Below are 18936 nucleotides of genomic sequence, written 5' to 3'. Positions count from 1 at the left end.
TATTCTGACTGATAAAGAAAACCCGCGAAATATGAAAAATACCACGTGACGGCGCATCCGCGCGCATTGTAAAGCAGCGTCCCCAAAAAAGCTGATTGAAAGCAACTGCTTCCGGTGTTACCCACCCGAAGAGACAGCGCATCACCTTGATAAGGTGCGTGTGCAGATCAGGCACAAACTCGGTGGCGATTTCTTCTTTCTTTCTTTTGTTTATTTCATTCTGGCTAACTCAGAGGCAGCCTGTTTGAGGGCGTTGCTTTACGATGCGCGCGGACGCGCCGTGCCGTGGTATTTTTCATATTTCGCGGGTTTTCTTTATCAGTCAGAATAAATGAGTTCGAAATTAGTTCGTCGCTGAAAATACCGCAGTTAGATGCCCCTCGTGGCTACCTACAAGTGCCTCATTGACACTTTAGGGATTAGGACAGTACTTCGCGAGTTAGATAATTAATTACAATTAATTAATTATGTCTCATTAACGAAAAAAATGCTGTCCGCTTCTTCACGGTACTGCAAACATTATCCACTAGGTTTTCTTCGAGTTACGCCATTACTCTTTTTTAAAATCTTGGTGCATGATAGCTGGGACACCCTGTATATTTTTTTCGTGATAGCTTCGATTGCACATACAGCCGCTTTTTGTAACCATAGCGCAGCGTCGACCGTATCAATTGAAAACGGATGGGAATTCTGAGACGTGTACCACTTCGCTGTGAATAATGCATGAAAAGTAAATAAAATACGGCGTATTGATTGTCAATAAAGCTTATCTTTTTATTACGACTTTTTTAGTGTACCCAGGTTAGCGAATAGTTGGAAGGCATTTTCCACTTGCGCTATAGCGATCGCGTGCAATTCTTTGTTGACGTGTCGTTTTAGACTCTCGCTATTTTCCAAGAAACCAGGGCAAGGTAGCTGCGCTGTAAAAAGACCAAAAAAATGATGTTAAATCGTGTAATAAAGTGAGGATAACCGGCGAATGCTCGTGAAGAGACATAAAAACACATGCCGAAAGAAAAAAAAACAGGTGTTGATAGGAGTGAGGACTCCACTTGGAAACCTGAAGTGCGCCTAATTCATTCGCACCTAGTGGGTGGGCACGTTCGATAGAATTTAGGGAGCATTGATTACAACAAATGTGTTGTATATGATGTATTCAGACTAAAACGGTTCATGCCAGCTGCCGCACAAACACAAAGAAAAATTTTCATAACTTCAGAGAATTCTTTACTAATTTGTAGCATTCTTATGCTGCTACTCTGGAGCGTGAGTTATCTACAGCCAATAATGACTTTGAATAGCCAAAGACAATGGGGTATTGTGTTCTTTTGAAGTTTTTTTGTGTCTTTTTGCCAGTTATGCAAACTTTCATCACTGTAGTGATGAACGGCCTTCACTTCCCTAATTATGTTTCTTTCTGAAGATTCAAGCTGTACTGCAGAGTTGGCCAGTCTACATAATTTTTATTCGATTTTCCAAAGTTCTTCAAAGGGGCCATGCAGACAAAATACAGGTTTGTTTTATTCGAATGATTTAGTCTTTGATAGAGCCTTAAGCGCTTGTTCGGCAACGAACGATGCTTTATTCTATTAGAAATTGAATGGCTTAAGTCAAAATTTCAATTCTTCTACTAAATTGTGTATTTTCGGCACGTCGACACTGACGTTTTAGGAGCTTCGCCTTAAAACGAAATATTGCCTGCTGACCAGGGCTGCTCCCATCTGACAGGAGCACGTTTTATTATCCTGTTTATCACCCACTTTCTTAGATGGCGCTGCAATTCTGCTGAAGGGGCAGTGTTTGGTTGTCATGTTTATCGCCCACTTTCTTAGGGGGCGTTTCAGTAGTGCTGAAGTACCAGTGTTTGCACTTTGCTTCTGACTGGACTTCTACACCTGCCGTATTTTCATTACGGTTCACACGGATCGCTTCCTAAAAACTTAAGTTTTGACTCTACAAACATGGTCACGTCAGCGACCGCGCACCTTCTGTAAGTTGGTCTGCATGGGTTAGGCAATTCCAGCGCATCCGACGGCTTTGTTAGCGATCAACCGGCATAGTGTCGCACTAACTGCTTAGGTGTTTACGTGTTTGCTCGTAACTTTATTTGTTCACCCACAATTCTTACTGCCATAAGGAAAATGTGACCTGCATTTAGGCAGACACAGCTTGTTCGGAAAGCTTACAAGCCCTGCCCAATTGGCGTTTGCTTTTTCTGGCCTCAGCCAATCGCACAGAAGGGCTTTGACAACAAAAGTTCCCTTGAGGGAAATGAGCTGGTGAGTGGCATGGCCATTTACTTTTTTGCTAATGACGTAGCTTAGTTGAGCAATGTTTCCTTTAACGGTGGTGACAGTATGATTCTAATGAGGCAATGTTTCCAATGAAACTGGCTTGTGTTTTGTCTGTATGGCCGCTCTAAGGACTTTTTTTTTAGTCATGGATGTACAGGAAATATATAGGATGCATATTTTTTTATTTTGACCGTTAATTTTCGTGCAAACTAGCTTTTGAATGGTGAATTTTTTATTTGTAATAATTCTGTCCGATCGTTGATGCTATATAAGATTATCTCCATATACGCTATGTAAACAATAAAGGTGAAAGTTCCAGGTAATCTGCATTTTTGCAATCATTCCTGGTGTTACAGGGTCCCCATTTTTAAATCGTATTGTGAATGTCCTTTTGCGGAGTTCTTTATTTTATTATTCCGGTTTGGGGGCAGATGTATAAAATGGATATTTTTGTTTTTGTGAGACCAGTTTTGCAAATCCAAAAATCCATTTCGTTTTTACTTTTCGGCTGTTTAGAATTGTGCCTGGCCAATTATCTGAATTTATGCCATTATAACGATTAGTAGTGTTACTTTCGCAAAATCTTTATTTTTGTCGAAATGCAATGTGCGTCACGGTTCACCATTTACGCTATTTTTCATGCGTATTTGGCAGTTCTTCCGGGAAATTTGTTTCCTCTTAGTTTGTGGAGCGTATATTTTTTATTTTGTCATATCCTCTTTGTGAGTATTTTTTTGAATTTTTCCTATATTCTGGCTATTAAAAATTCTGCCGACTAAAGTATCTCCATTTACGCTATTATAACAACTAAATGTGTCACTTCTGCCAAATATGCATTTTAGTGGAAATGCAGGGCACTCGAACCTGAATTCGGGGTTCTCGGCACAGAATGCTACGCAATAAAGCAAGCCGCTGTAATAGCTTCCGCATACTTCCTACGCAATGAAGCGTGCGGAGTGAAGAAGTGAACAAATAGGCTTCCTGAACGGCGAGCGCCAACTTTGGTGGATCTCCCTGTAGGAGTTTCCCTCAGTTTAATATAACTCTGGGCGTGCAGTTCATTTGGCTCTGTGCCAGTACACGGTTGATGTCCTGGGTCGAGATATAGTACCTGTATATCATGTATCACCTGTATGGCGCGTTTGTTGCCACAGGCCGCGGGTTCAAGTTGCGACAGGAAAGCCCGCTCTCAGTGTGCACAAAAAAACCATCTTTCAGTCAGTTGTGCTCATGTGAGCGGCGACAATTGCGATGGCGGCGGCTGCTCCGCTCTTAAGCAGCCGACTATCCCGGGCACCTCGCGCCCCTGCATGTGCTGGCACACACATGCACCATCCACTGCCTACCGCTGCTACTGGCGCGGCTGCCCGGCTGCGGCTCCAGCATTTGTGACGGGTGGCTTTCCCGCACTACTTTGAAACTTAAGATGGCGGATGGGATAGGCAGCTGTGCTCCCCTGGTGGAGCTATGAACAAGAACAATTGTCTATATTGTCAGCAGCTCCAGCCACTGCTGGTCTGTTATGTTAGGGAGCGCCCGCAAGTTTTTGTGCGTGGGTTGTAGCTATTATGTTACAGAGAGTGCCTAGCTGTGCGCAGATTTGAGATCTAGCTGGCCATTCCATCAATGTTTTTCGCCGAACAACTATGGTAGCTTGTTGGGCCCGGCGATAAAGTGCTCAAGGGTTTTATTATTATTTCTGTCTTATCTTCAACGAAGCCCTCATTTCCCATTCCGATTCGCTAAATGCATAGCAAGGGCCTCTGTTGTGGCACTATTGGTGCCATAGGTAGCTAAAGACGGTTCAATGCTGGTCGACCACTGTCAAAATGTCGTAGACACTCGAGTTACGGCCCGGGGGCTTAAAGAAGGTCCCCTTCACCCCAAGTAGTCCGAGTGGTGGTGGCTGCCACCCCCAAGCCCAAGAAACAAAAATACATTGACACAAAAACCGCAGTAAGTTGCGTGGAAAACCCCTCCGCCGGTATCGTATTGTTAATAACACCAGACTGGTATTCTGGAGGTCGTGGGTTCTGATCCCACCCGGCCGGCATTTTTTCTCCACTTTCTTTCTGACTCAAAAAAATTGTTTATCTGTTTCTGTGACCTACCGCATTCCCCCTCTTGCTTTACGAGGTTTTCTTGACTGCCAACCCTTATTCTGTCTTAATTCACCGAGGCCCTCATTTCTTATTCTGATTCGCTATAAATATATATATTAATATTATTATTATTATTATTGTAAAACAAGTTTGACTTTAAGCGCGGGACAAGCAGTAGCATACTTCTTGAAAGCACCGGACGACTCTGGCAGATGGCAGCGTATTTATATTAATAGGCACTACAAAAATTACCTATTTACAACCTTAGGTGCTTACGAGATAACAAAGGTAGCATGAACTATGACTCTCATATACAAAAACGAACGCTGAACCAGGAATCAGACCATGCGAAGAACACGTTTATTTACAACGACTTGTCTAAAAAGCATCTCACCAAATGTTTCCCCTAACAGTTCCGACATTACCATTATTGTTTGCACGCATTAAGCGCAACAGATGATGTGTACGCCATCGATTGCAGTAATTGGCCAATGCGGCGGCATGGTCTAGTGCGTGAATGCATAATTTATTTGGCTACCACATATACTGAGTGAAAAAGGATTTGAAGCTCTCGCGTGAAAAAAAAAAAAGAGAAAGCAGACGAAACTTGCATATTCACGGAATGGGTATTATCTTATAGTATAAAAACAGCGATTTCGACATGTGCAAAAACGGGACATTACCAATTCTACGCAGTATTTTTGGTTAGAAAAGCAGTACTGCGTTTATATTTTTCCTGTAGTCATTCACAAAACAAGTGTGCAGTAACTCACAGGCGAAGCGAACAGGACATAAAAAATTTGCAACTTGGCTTTCCTTGGAAAAAAATGACATCTGGCTAGCGCTGCCGAGGCTATTGATAAAGATTTCAGTGCAGACTGCACATTACACGTCCACGACATATCATCAGAATAAGTTACACTGAGAATCTTTTGTCTGCCAAGGATTTCTAATAAACAGACAATTTTATTCTGATTATTTACCATTATCTACATGTTCCTGCCTCAGAACATTATTGTTTTTGTTTTCTGCTGATTCATTTTTAAAACATTCGAGTTAGGCCATCTCGGTAGTTCTGATAGGCTTTTTTGCGGCCCTGACAGTTACTTAATTTCCCTCTGCGCCCGAAATGAATCGGTTAATATCGCCTGTGTAAAGTACAAAGTTCACATTTGTGTCAAGTTAAACAATGTCGTTGACGTAAATATCATATAAAACGGCCCTCAAACACTCCTCTGTACACGACAACACATTTTTTTCAGTGACGAAATACAATGGCAATTGTGACACCCTGCATTATTCATTGAAGCAAAACATATCTAACGCTGCAGAGACCATACGCGTTTAATGCTTCGAGCAATAGGTCATAATAAAGGGAACAAAAGTGTAACAGTGGAAAAAAATATACAAATAGTTATTTGGTTGTGTTCGATATTGTTTATTATCAATGTTTGATCATTAAATTCCTGTCGGAATACACTAGGGGCCTGAATGACTCCATGTGGGCTTCCTGCAAGTACAAAGCCAGAAAAATATTCATATGGAATAAAATGACCTTCCTTAGTCCTTTAGTAAACACGTAATGTCTGGAAATTTACTGAGAGGTATTTATACCGTTTTGGTCCCCTCCCTTATAAATAGCAGTTTGAAAATAACCCGACTCTACAATAAGCATAAACAGGATGTTTCAGGGTAGATTTTGCGTAATGTTATAAAATGCGCTTGAGGAGGTTAAACAGTTTTTCTTGTGCGAAGTGATAGTGGTTAGTTGCCGGCACAATAAAACGATTTCCGATTGCTATTTAGGAAGAAATTACTGGCGCTTGTTAACAAACTTCTTTATTATTGCCATCAGGCATGTGATCGTACTATGGGAAGGGTTGAGAATCATTGGTCAACCCGATATCCAGCATTACATTTGTGAAACTGTAATTTCCCGCAGACCTTTTGGTTGAGTACTTCAATTCCAGACGCTCACATCTGGAGATCGGGGGCAGCAATGTGTGGAAAACCCTTGCTTCCCTTATGACCTGACTAAAAGGTGTACACGACACACGTATGCAGCCCAATTTTCTGTTCGAGGCAAGATAAAGCCACAACCAGGCTAGACCTCAAGCGCGCCCCAGCGAGCGCCTCCGCTTTAGCCTGGCCATTATGAAGCGGAGGGTATTTGGGACGTGTACAGCTACTTACAAAAATAACGCTAAAACAATACTGAAAGGAAGAAAAGAAAAACGATGCATTGAACTGCCAACTGAGTTTGATTTCAGTGACAACCAACACAAGCCTAACGCTAAAAACTGGGGGATATTGATTTCCGGTTACCTAAATAACCCCCGTAACTCTTTTAAGGCACTTAAGTTAACTTAAATTTTTATAAGCGTTCGGTGGCACGCGGATATTTGGTTTGCAGCTCCTCAAAGTGAGCGAAGCGCATGGTCGAAGCATCGCAAGCCAAAATACGGATCGCATTAGTGTTATTTCGGAGTTTTCAGGGATTCATGGACTTTACTAAGTTTATAACATCCTAGAAACCCATGTGTCGAAGTGGAAGAAGTACCGGTTCAATAAGAGTTCAGGTTGGGGTGAATGTATTTCCTTCCAGTTCAGTTCCAGTTCGACTAAACTGGAACTCAAGCTGGTTCGCAACCATGAACTTGTTAGGATACTGTTTCGGGGAGGTGAATCATTAGCAAAGTGCGAAGAAAATGTTCGAACGACCGCCCCGAAATAGCAAAATACAGTTTTGGTGCATTAAAAATACTGCTTTGTCCCAGTGATTGCTGTGCAATTTTAAAGACAACTGTAAGTAATAAGGCGAGGTACCAAAAAAAACGGATAAAGTTGTGAAAGTTTACCGTGAACTTTCCCTCACACCCCTTACGTCGTTTTGGAACTACTTAAAGCCACAACCAAGAGTCACGATCTGTGGAATTTACTTTCTGCCGATCAATTTTTATGTTGGAATTGCAATCCTTTCCTAGCAATCCGCCATCGCACACAACGTTCGATCCACAGAAAAGGCCAGCGTACTGGCGAGAATCTTTTGTTCATTAGCAGGTGGCTTGTTTAAATTCCAGCGTTGTACTTTAGCTTATCAGTTGTAGCATAACAGAAATTCTACGGTGGGCACGAAAATGCTACTGTGACTTCGACTTTTTTGCCCCCTGGAACAATTTGTTAGCACTTATCTTGTCGAGAGTGTGAGCCAAATCTTCTTTAAAGGAGCTCAAGTTAACCTCAGTCACTGCATATTGCTCTGACTACTGGAATGCATTTTTACATACCTTCTATTCTGTAAATATGCATAACCATGACTAGGTCTCCATTCTACTTACCACCGCCATCGTTGCATCTGCTATCAGAATATCATAAAAATCATTCCATTGAAAACTGGATGGCGATTTTACGCGTGGCTCACGACATAGAATTCTTTTGAGAAAATTCTCTTTAACCTCCCACCCTCTGCCCTTCCTTCGGAACCACTAGATGGAGCAGCAGGGTAGCAAGTTAAGCTAGTCAGTGAAAGTGGATCTTCCAGAGCGAGGCTACCCTTAAAGACCCGAAACTGCAAAAAAAAAAGCAAAACAGGTGAGCGCCGGGAAAATTGGACAAGACGGAATGCGCCTGCCTTCCCGCATGTTTCAAGGGCTCTAGTGCTGTTATTTCTACTCCCGAAATAAAATACGTAGTTGCCTTAAGGGGTGCAGTTTGCAACACAATGGTGAATTGCCTGCGATACGCTAACAGATTTCTCTGGTACATGTATTATGCTTATTCGGATACGTAAAATAAACGGGACTTTGTCCGCTCTCCGGGTCCTCAACACTGACGAATATACTAGGCACCACAGCACTCGCTGCCTTCGCCATGGTAGCACGTTTGGTTCTGCAAGGATGGACAAAAGAAGGGACGTCTACAGCAAAATCTATATTTTGGTGTTTTGCTTATTCGCTGGTCTTAGTCAGCAAGAAAGTGCAGAAAATTTTCGTGTGGGAATACCGCACGGAAAAATTTCAAACCATACCGTGGGTCCCGTCATTTTTGTTTTCGCGTAAAAACCCCTTTCCCACAACATATTGGTGGGTTTGATGACACGAAGCAACACCGGACTACACTGGCACACCGTGTGTTGCCAATCAGCCCCCAAGCTGCAATAAATGACCGTGTTCTGCAGGCCGACAGAACAATAAAACAACGACGGTATCTCAAACGTGCGTCCAAACAACTACACATGGAAGTTTTTCCTTTTCATCTGGATCAAAAGAATGGCAGCTATGTGCGATGATTGACCCCCATCCGTGTGGCCATCAGTGAACGGCCCAGTCATTGAACATTTCTTGAGTGTCCGACTTGTCCAGTGTTTACAGTTTCTGGGAGTGCGACCCTTACGAAAATTATGAAATGCAATAAATATAGAAATTTGGGCTGTTGGCCTGCATGCGTGGTTGTAGAGTGCTGCAATCTTGCATTCCCATTGCCCCTACACAGTCGCAGCGTGGAAACTGAATTGTTAGAAAAATTATTCAAGAAGAGAGTGAGCACTGTGACTGTGCCAGCAGAGCACAGGTGGACCCATTGGGCATGGTTCATTCACGTGTGAATAGATGGGATGCGCCCGGGAGCGCACAGTTCATCACGTGGTTGCGAACAGGTAGAGCAGCCCCTTGGCAAACTGGACAATCTCGTTGCTGCCCATCTTGGATTCCCCGTAGAAACGATCCACAAAGCTGATCGGGACCTGCGAGTGGGGCGAGAAAGTTTGGCCACGTGAAGCCCTCCAGCGGCCGAGAGTGCGACCTTTCGTTTGCGCATCCTTGCATTCTGCTCGTGCCAGCAGCAGTAGCATACCATTTCAATCTTGGTGCGTTTACATATTCAAACGACGAAGGGAGCGTTGTTAATATTATTTGATAATTTGTAGTGAAAAACGCGGGAAAAGTTACGAAATTGAGGGTGAGAAAGAGAAAAGCGCCGAACGGCGTTTACCACGAGCTATCAGCAGCGGATGGTTGAACCATTTCGTCATAAACCGGTAACCGTTATTTCTATTTTCGGTTCTTTTCCAACTCGTGCTCAGGGGGCTCAAAATAATAACGGTTCGGTTTCGGGGTCATTTCCGGCAAAATAGCGGTTCGGTTCCAGTTTCTGTTCGGTTCGGTTCCGGTTGAACACCGAGCTATACGCTAACAAAACAGCGCCTTATTCATTACGGCACAACTGTTATCGGTGCGGGGTCTTCGCTACTCGATCGATTCCCGATGACCCGTCGCACGACCGCTCGGCCAAACAGTTTTCTGGACGTCTTCGGTCGGCGAGACAGGGACACTATGCTACCTTTCGGTCGGTCGACTTTTTTGTCAGCCTATGGCGGTGTGTGACAACACGGTCTGCCACTGGGTCTGCTGTCCTGTCGTCGTCGTGTCGGCCTTTTGTGAGCGCCCATTAACGAGTTCCGTGGTAACAAAGTAAAGAAGGAAAGCCTAGACGAACAGAATATTGGTTAAGGTGCCAACGGTGCCACAGTAAGGGCATGACGCTCCTCTTCGCCGAAAGTGAAAGAAAAAAATAGTTCAATTGCACGATCCCTGTATCGTTACGCGCATGGGAGAATCAATGACGTACACGCATTTAATAGGTGGGGACCCAGAACACGCATGAAATGGTGGGAAACTGGCGTAAAACGTTCCACTGAACGTACAAACATACGCTTGGTAGAGTTGAGGTTCGCCAGACAGCCTAACTTCTGCGCTTGTTCAATTAGTGCGCTCAAAGCGCCTTTGAGGACCCTTTAAAGGCGAGGAACCTTCTCTAACCCTAACTGAGAAGAATAAATTACTGAATAAATCGTAACAGATTTATTAACAATAAATCGAACAGCATTAGTTACATTACTTAGACTCATGGAAAATGCAAACGTTTTGATATCCTAGAAAATTGCCATCTGCAGTAAAGTGCCGCTTGCAATACCCTAGTCAAAGAGGGGACCTGTTTCTGGTAACTTTACTGGAAAAGTCTTCACTAGACGGCGATCCTCCGGCAAACCTGGTAAGCACCTACCTTCATTCGGTTTCCTTCCAGATCTTGACACTTTTTTACTAACTTCTCAGTCCTTTAATGCTGAATCCAGTGGCTGTTCACTCAATTCAGTGCGACTTGCCACCGTTCACAGTGCCCAGAGGCCGTCCGCTTTGACAGCACGCTTTTATTTATTTTTCCGCAGCGAACTGTTGAAGTTTTAGTTGCGCCGTCGAGCTTTACCAAAGCAATACCAAGAAAAATAACGATCACACGTGAATGTCCACATCGTGAGGAATGCCACGAGTGGACGAGGCGTGCGCGAGGGTTTGCGCCATGTGAGGAAGTCGCAAAAAAATAACAAGAAGTTGCTGATGACATCTAAATTTGTGTTTTAAGATGTACAATGCAATAGCATTACTTTGACTTCCATGGCGCGTATTAGAACCGAAATGCTGCACTTAGGACTGACGCTTCACAATCACTAGAGGTCAGCGAAGAGAGAGTGACTAGAAGCAAGGTTGTTTAGACTATCTGCCCGCGGAGAGACTGATGTCTTACGTGCTTCTGTGGTCAACATGTAAGCGTCAAAGGTTGCGGCTGGGGGTGTTGCTTAGTTGGAGCAACAAGGTGCAGTGTCAATCTTTTTCAAATGTTTATTCTGTCACGTCTGTGCCGGAATGAACGTTTCTGCTTTTTCTTGTGGAAAGAGAGAGAGAGAGAGAGAGAGTGAAGCTATTTGTTGCAGAAAAAATCCTGGGGCTTTGAAAATAGGGGTAAACGCATGTCAGACAGCTGGGAGGCGTATTTTAAAGTAGAGCAGAAATCGACGCAGCAGCTCCTTCCCTTGCCCTCCCAATCAGCTTGCGGTGAACTTCATTGGTTGATTGTAGGGTCTAATCGAGGATGTGCAGTTTCAATGTTTCATAATGTTTATTCTGTCATGTCTGTGCCAGAATGAACGTTTTTGCTTTTTTTTGGAGGGAGAGAGAAAGGGAGTGAAGATATTTGTTGCGGAAAAAAGTTTTGGGCTTGGGAAATAGGGTTAAACGCATATCAGACTGCTGGAAGGCGTAGTCTGAAGTAGAGCAGAAATCGACGGAGCAGCTCCTTCCCTTGCCCTCCCAATCCGCTTGCGGTGAACTTCATTGGTTGATTGTAGGGTCTAAGGCACCGACGCAGCGTCGGTGATGAGACCCGCCGTAGAGGAGGGCTTCCGATTAATTCTTCCACCTAGGGTTCTTTAGCGTGGGTCAAAATCTCGTACACACAGGCTTTTTTTCTTTTCGCCTCCATAAGAAAAGTGGGTGCCGCGGTTGGGAATTGAACGCGCGTCAACGTGTTCAGCAGCACCATGACTTAGCCACTACGCCACCGCGGCGTGTAGCTTGCGCTTATCTTTAGGTACCGAGCTGGCCCAAGCTTCCTACTATGTTTAGATGAAAGTGGAATTTGTAATGTTTAGGCTATTTGTCCCGGAGCAATTCCGAAGTTGCCTGTGAGACGGTGGGCATTTTCCCGAGTTTAGCATAATTTTAATTTAATTTACGATGTCCCATCCAATTCTTTCGCCAGCATTAGTTTTAGATACTTCTGCTGGTAAATCTCCCACAGTGTTTGCAAATCTTCGGCATTGAGACATCCAATAGCATGGTAACAATGGGGAAAAGTGATCCTAGGGGTAGGATTACGTGTTTTTAATAACTATAATAGCAGCGCAAAGAACACGAGACAAAAAGGAGACTGCACGTCTTGTGTTTCTCACGTGTTGTTTCCACTGTTACTATGAGTATGCACGAACTCGCCAAACCATCCTTGTCACGTGAACATTTTTCTTGGGAAGGGGAGTGTGGTAGTCTTGGTCGCAGGAAGCACGGTGTGTGAGTTCGTATGCCACCTGGTCTCTTTCCTTATACTCTTCAAATTCCTACGGAGTAAGATCGTGCACAGACGAAAGACAAAGCCGAAGAAGGTGACGTGACGAGCGCGGACTCACAACTCTTTATTGAAATGTAACACAAAATATGTATTGAAAATAAACCAATTTCCCATGAACATTCACCGTAAAAGGGGGCAGGAACCCACCGGTTTAACACTGCGCAAGATATGAACAAACAAAGCCAACTACTCTACAAGGCACGGCACTGCAGGAACAAGACATCCCGTGTAATCTAAAAACTCGTACTGTTCATGGCTAAGCTAAATTGAGGGCTGGCTGACACACATGGCACGGACCAGTGTGAACCTGATTACACGGCTGAAAAGAACCCGGTCGGCAGACGTTCCGAAACGTCCGGCTGAACTGAAAGGGTTTTGTTGTCCACTGTGCGCGCAAACGGTCGCAAGGGTTGCAGAATGTAGGCAGGTAATTTGATGTTGATGTGGTCCTATCGGCGCCTGTGAAGCTAAGCAGCGTGTGCTCGGCGGTTGAAAGGCGAGAAGTTGCTGTAGCGAGTAGGCACCAGTGCTGCGAGGTTACCACGAAGACCGATTTGTTTCGTATTCCAGGGGGGTAGTTTCAAGTGTTCCTGCGATGTGGGGCAGTCAATATATTGGCAAAACTGGGCAATGTCTGATTGTGTATCAAATACAGCACAGGAATAGTATAAAGAGTTACAGATGACACCTGTATTTACATCTTAAAGGGTACCATGCGACTGCGTTACTCACATGTCGACAAATCATTTTGAAACGGAGCTGCTGCTTTTACCACGTATGCTTTCCATGCACTAATGTTCAGTGAACACAGCGAAACCAGCCACAGCTATTTTTATTTGCCGTGGAACAGGAAGTACAGAGGCCACCGGCGCTTGTGTAGCTGGAGAAGCCGGCGTCAAAAGTTTCGTCTGCAGTGTGTTGCTCGAGAAGGTGGCCGTGCCAGTGTTTCAGTTTTATTTTGTTCCATCATAACCACCCTCAACTTTTTGGCATGTCATTCTAATTGGGAGGGAGGCACCGATAAGCATTGTATTGTGTGAGATCCGGTTGGAGTTTCCGAAAATGAGGTAGACTCATGATAAGTGTAGGGGGCGCTACATGTCATTCATGATATATATCGTTGTGACAAATAAAGGTGTGCGTCATTCGTACAGCTAGCACTACTCCAGGCTCCAGTCCCTGGTGCTTGGGCGGCTATTGCAGCCGTCAGCACACATTCCCCTACATGGTGTCAGAAGTGGGAAAGCTGAGTATGGTCGCAACTGCCGCTGGTAGCTTCGAGCGATGGCAAGCAATTAAGAGGCCGTTTGGGTGGGATACCTGGACTACATCCGCCACCGAGCTTCGACTTCGCCGACCCAAGTGCGTGGCCTACCTGGATTGAGCAGTTCGAGGACTATGGGATCGCTACAGAACTGCACCAAGCTACAGACGAGGTCCGGGTACGAACACTTTTTTACTGCATGGGTATTCAGGCTCGACGCGTTCTAGCATATTTGAACTTATCTGCCGAAGAAATTCAGGCATACAGCGTTGTGAAAAGCAAGTTCACTTCGTATTTCGTGCACCCTGGCCGTGAAGTTAATCAAAGTTATTGTTTTCACAAGCGGACGCAGCAAGCAGAAGAAAGCGTGGATGCTTTTTATTCCTTATTGCGAAACATGGTAAAGAAATGCAAATACGGCTCAGCGTCCGTCGTGGACAGGCTTGTTCTGGATCAATTTATAGTCGGTTTGTTGGACAGCAGGTTATCGGAACAGCTATGCCGTACACCCGACTTATCGCTTGACAAAGAACTCATGCATGCGCGACTGAACGAAGATGCGGAACGAGAAAAACGTGAAAGCGAAACCCAGTTATCGGCACGAATCTCCGTTGATGTAGCAAAATACAGGCCAGCGCCAAGGCAGTCACGTAATCAAGCGCAAGGATCAAGGGAAACGCCCCCCGCTGCCGCGCACCAATCGTGTCATTTCTGCGGACGAGATGCGCATCCACGGTAATTTTGCCCCGCCAAAAGAGCCGTTTGCAAGTTTTGCAAAAAGAAAGGACATTTTGAAGCTGTTTGCTTAGCTAAACAACGTTCACAAAGCAGGCAGTCGCACGCTATCGAGATGCATGCCGTGAACACCAGTCGCAAGGCGAAAGCCAAGTTTATTAGTGTTCAAGTAAACGGTGAACCGCTCGAGTTCAAGGTCGACTCGGGAGCAGAAGTAACTGTTGTTCCAGGCACTTTTCCCGGGGTACCTTCGCAACTCGAAAAAGCGGAGGGTCATTTCACTGGTCCAGGGAACCATCCCTTGAAGGTATCTGGCCAATTACCAGCTACATTGAAGTGGAAGGGCCGCAGCTGCGTGCAGGCAGTGTACCTCATGCCTTCACAGACTACTTCTCTTCTGGGCTACCCTGCTATCCTCGCATTGGGTGTCTTTAAGTTCATCGATGCCGCCGAGCGAGGTGAAAAACAAGCTTGCTCTGCAAGTAACTTAGCCCGGGCCACGATATCTTTGCAGGGCTAGGTACAGTAGGGGAGGAGTACACGATTCGACGTAAGCCAAATGCAAAACCATTCGCTCTCAGTGTACCTCCCAGAATTCCCACCCCTTTGTACAACACGGTAAAGACGAGCTGGACCAGATGGAAAAGCAAGGCGTTTTAAGGCGCATTACGAAGCCGTCACCATGGTGTGCCTGACTTGTCGCTGTACCGAAGACATCGGGCGGATACCAAACATGCGTTGACCTAACGAAGCTTAAAAAAGAGGTTATCCGCGAAAGGCGCGTGCTTTCAACGGTCGAATGGGTACTCGTGCAACTTCGAGACGCAAAAGTTCTCAAAACTCGACGCCACAGCAGGGTTTCACCAAGTGCGGTTGTCTCAAGAATGCCAAGGGTATACCACATTTGTCAGGCCATTCGGACGCTACTCCTACTGCCGTCTTTCTTTCGGACTGACTTCAGCACCACAGTATTTTCAGCGTGAAATGGCTCGCATTTTGGAGGGACAGCAAAATGTCGTCAACATGATAGATGATATCCTCGTCTTCGGAAAAGGTCGTGAAGAGCACGACAAGCGACTTGCTCAGGTTCTTGAACGGCTAAGAAAAGCCGGTGTGAAGCTCAACAAGGCAAAATGCTGCTTTGGTCACGCCCGAGTGGAGTTTTGGGTGTTGTCATAGACGGCAACGGTATTTCGCCAAGTCCTGAAAAACTCAGAGCACTGCGCAACTTGGAAGCACTCAACGACGTTGCCGGTGTCAGGTGCTTTCTCGGCATGGCCAATCATATCGGTCGCTTCCTGCCCAACCTTTCGCAGGTAACAGCCCCTATTCGCGCCTTGTTAGGCGAGCGAAATGCGTGGAAATGAGGACCGCCTCAGGAGGCTGCCTTTAATCAGGTTAAGGCAATGCTCACCTCAGACCTGTGCGTTGCGAAGTACCATCCTGCTCGCAATACCGTCGTATCTTGCGACGCAAGCTTATTCGATCTGGGAACTCTTCTTCTGCAGGAACAGACATCGGGGGAGCAACGCGCTGTAGCATTTGCGTCACGGTCACTAACAGAAGCGGAACAGCGCTACAGCCAAACAGATAAAGAGGCGCTAGCAGTAGCATGGGCAGTGCACCGTTTTGACCAGTATGTTCGTGGCTTGAACTTCACGGTAGAAACCGACCACCAGCCCCTGGTAACATTGCTGGGGAACGCAGACTTGGACACGATGCCCCCGCGCATTAAACGATTTCGCATCAAACTAATGCGCTACCAATTCCGCGTTGCCTACGTTCCAGGCAAACAACTGGCAACTGCAGACACTCACTCTTTCGAGGGCTCCGGAGGAGAAGCCATCGATCAGTCAAGTGGATGTCGTAGAACAGTTTCTAGCTCTCCAAGTTGCTACCATAACAGACACGAAGCCGGTCTCTGTTGATGATGTTCGCAGGCACCAATAACTGAATGGTGAATGCATCTTGCTCGTGAAGTACTGTACCAAGGCTGGCCTCGTCGAGACTGGCTTCCAGAACATGTCAAACAGCACTGGAGTCATCGAGCTGATTTCTCTCTGCACAACCGCACACTGCTGAAACGTAATCGCTTCGTCATCCCGGCTTCACTGCAACAGGATACACTTCAACTTATCCATGAAGGCCACCAAGAAATTAATCGATGTCGCCTGAGAGCCCAGGATTCCGTGTGGTGGCACGCACTTTCGCAGCAGCTACTGGACAGAGTCAACCACTTTAGACAGTGTGCCGTCACACGGGTGCAACGAAGTGAGCCGATGGTGGTGACCCAGACTCCAGAGCAACCATTGCCGGAGGTAGGCATGGACTTGTTTTCTTTCAAGGGACACGACTACCTACTCGTAGTGGATTATCGTTCTCGCTACCCCGAAGTCATCTACTTGCGAAGCACGAACTCTTGTGCAGTTATCGGTGCGGTCAAAAGCATTTCCGCTCGTTTTGGCATTCCCGCAGTAGTGCGAAGCGATAATCAACCTCAGTTCGCAACGCATGCCTTCACAGCTTTCGCGAAACACTACGGCTTCCAGCACCTAACGTCAAATCCAAGCTACCAGCATTCAAACGGGGAAGTTGAAAGGATGGTGCGAACGATCAAAGAATTGTTCACGAAAGCAGACGACCCTTTTCTGGCACTCTTGTCGTATAGAGACACAGCAGGCGTCACCGGGTACAGACCAGCACAGCTGCTAATGGGAAGGAGCCGGCGAACCAGGCTTCCCAAGATGACGGAAAGTCTGGAACCGAAGTGGCCTGCACCGGAAGAGGTGAGATGAAGAGGTGAGAAGGGGGCAGAAGAAAGACTTCGATCGCCGTCACGCCACGACCTTCCTCCCTCCGCTGCAGCCGGGAGATACGGTGTGGGTTCGAGACTTCAAGGCTACGGCGTGCGTTCTCAGCCCAGCTGCCAAGCCCCGTTCGTACGTCGTGGAAACACCCACCGCTGTGCTCATGCGTAATAGGGTTCATCTAGTGCCCTATTCAAATCCAGCTACGCAGCCAGTTCGAAGTGACAGCGGCGAGGAAAAAGATCGGAGAAAGGTAACGCCCACCACGACGACAGCAACACCAGGAGTGTCCGGTGAACGCGCAGTGCGAGTTACGATGTTCGGGCGTCGGGTCAAGACTCCGAAAAGACTGGACTTGTGATGCGTAAAGACTTGACTTGTGATGTGTTTTGTTTCGTATGTGCTGATCTCGGCGGAGAGATGTAGAGGGCGCTACATGCCATTCATGATATATATATTGTTGTGACAAATAAAGGTGTGCGACACTTGTTCTGCTAGCACTGCTCCAGGCTCCAGTCACTGGTGCTTTCGCGGCTATTGCAGCCGTCAGAACCCATTCCCCTACAATAAGGAGCTCAAGGGTTGTTCTAGAATTGCAAGGCCTCAGGCGCAGCGGCTCTCTTCCACCCATTTGTGAATTAGCTCACGCTGATACGGTGACGATGTAGTCAAGTTTGCTTCCCATGTTTGCACTGAAGTTTAAAACGCAATCTATCGTTTTGTACTGTGTGTGCATATTTTTACTATCACCAGGGTGCGTGGAATGCATTGTAAGTTTTTTTGTACATACAGCTGCCGGGTATGTCGTACCAAACATCTTCGCCCACCTAGACGTCTCGATTGTAAAGGAGATAGTCGGCGTTCCGGTAGAAGGCTGGGCTCGTTTATTCACGAACGAGGCGTCGACGCAGACGGGGTGAGCCGAAACGACCAGCTTTACGCGAGACAGACGGTGAACGAGCGCGTCCTCTTCCTCGAGCGGCATCTGGCGCAGCATGTCCACGTAGGGGGATTTGCCCGTTGTGGCTGATGCTCATCACAGTTCTCATGGGCGCAACATGCTTATTACACTATATATTTGTTGGTTCGTACCCAGCGGAAAACTTGCTATTCTTCAACAATGGCATCCTGTTTGCACGGGAAGGATGATGCCTGTTCATGTGCTTTTTATCAGCCGCGGAAACACTTTTCCACTTGCACGTCCGAGTGTCAATAATGTGGCCTGTAATCATTGCAGACGGAAAGATGTTGTTCAAGTATTTTGGTATTCTGCCTGCAGGAACAAATCTAAGGTTTTGTAAGAGTGCGTAATGAAGAATAAGATGGTATTCAGTAATTCTAATAGGCGGGTCGGTGACATATTGGTTGATCGCGATATGTGGGAGGCTCAGGGCTGCCTTAAATGCTGCCCTTTCAGTCAGTGGCGTTAAAGTTCTGGAACGGCAGGCGTGATGAGTGTCTGTATCACGTTGTCACTTCTACTTTTCTCTTTCTAGATGCTTTCTTGGTTAGGTGGATTACAATGTTGTCCAAATTAGCCAAGATTTTTTTATCTATTGGTGGTTGTGACATGTCTTCTGCCACTTCTCTGAAGTGCCATACGGATGATTTTTTTTACGTGACCGTGCTCTCCGACGATATCCTGACCAATCTTGAGTTTTATTTTTAAATTGTCTGCGTTGTTCCATCCAACGTTTTCCGCAGAAAGCTTGCAGTGGTGACGGCGCCGCAAACAGGTTCATAAGTAATCTAAAAAATGGCCTATTACACCACCTGTG

The sequence above is a fragment of the Haemaphysalis longicornis genome, unplaced genomic scaffold (genome assembly GCF_048455015.1).
Source record: "Haemaphysalis longicornis isolate Haplotype H1 unplaced genomic scaffold, Haemaphysalis longicornis Haplotype H1 scaffold_4, whole genome shotgun sequence".
Classification (NCBI taxonomy): domain Eukaryota; kingdom Metazoa; phylum Arthropoda; class Arachnida; order Ixodida; family Ixodidae; genus Haemaphysalis; species Haemaphysalis longicornis.
The sequence above is the reverse complement of the archived record's forward strand: the minus strand, read 5'-3'. Positions refer to the sequence as shown.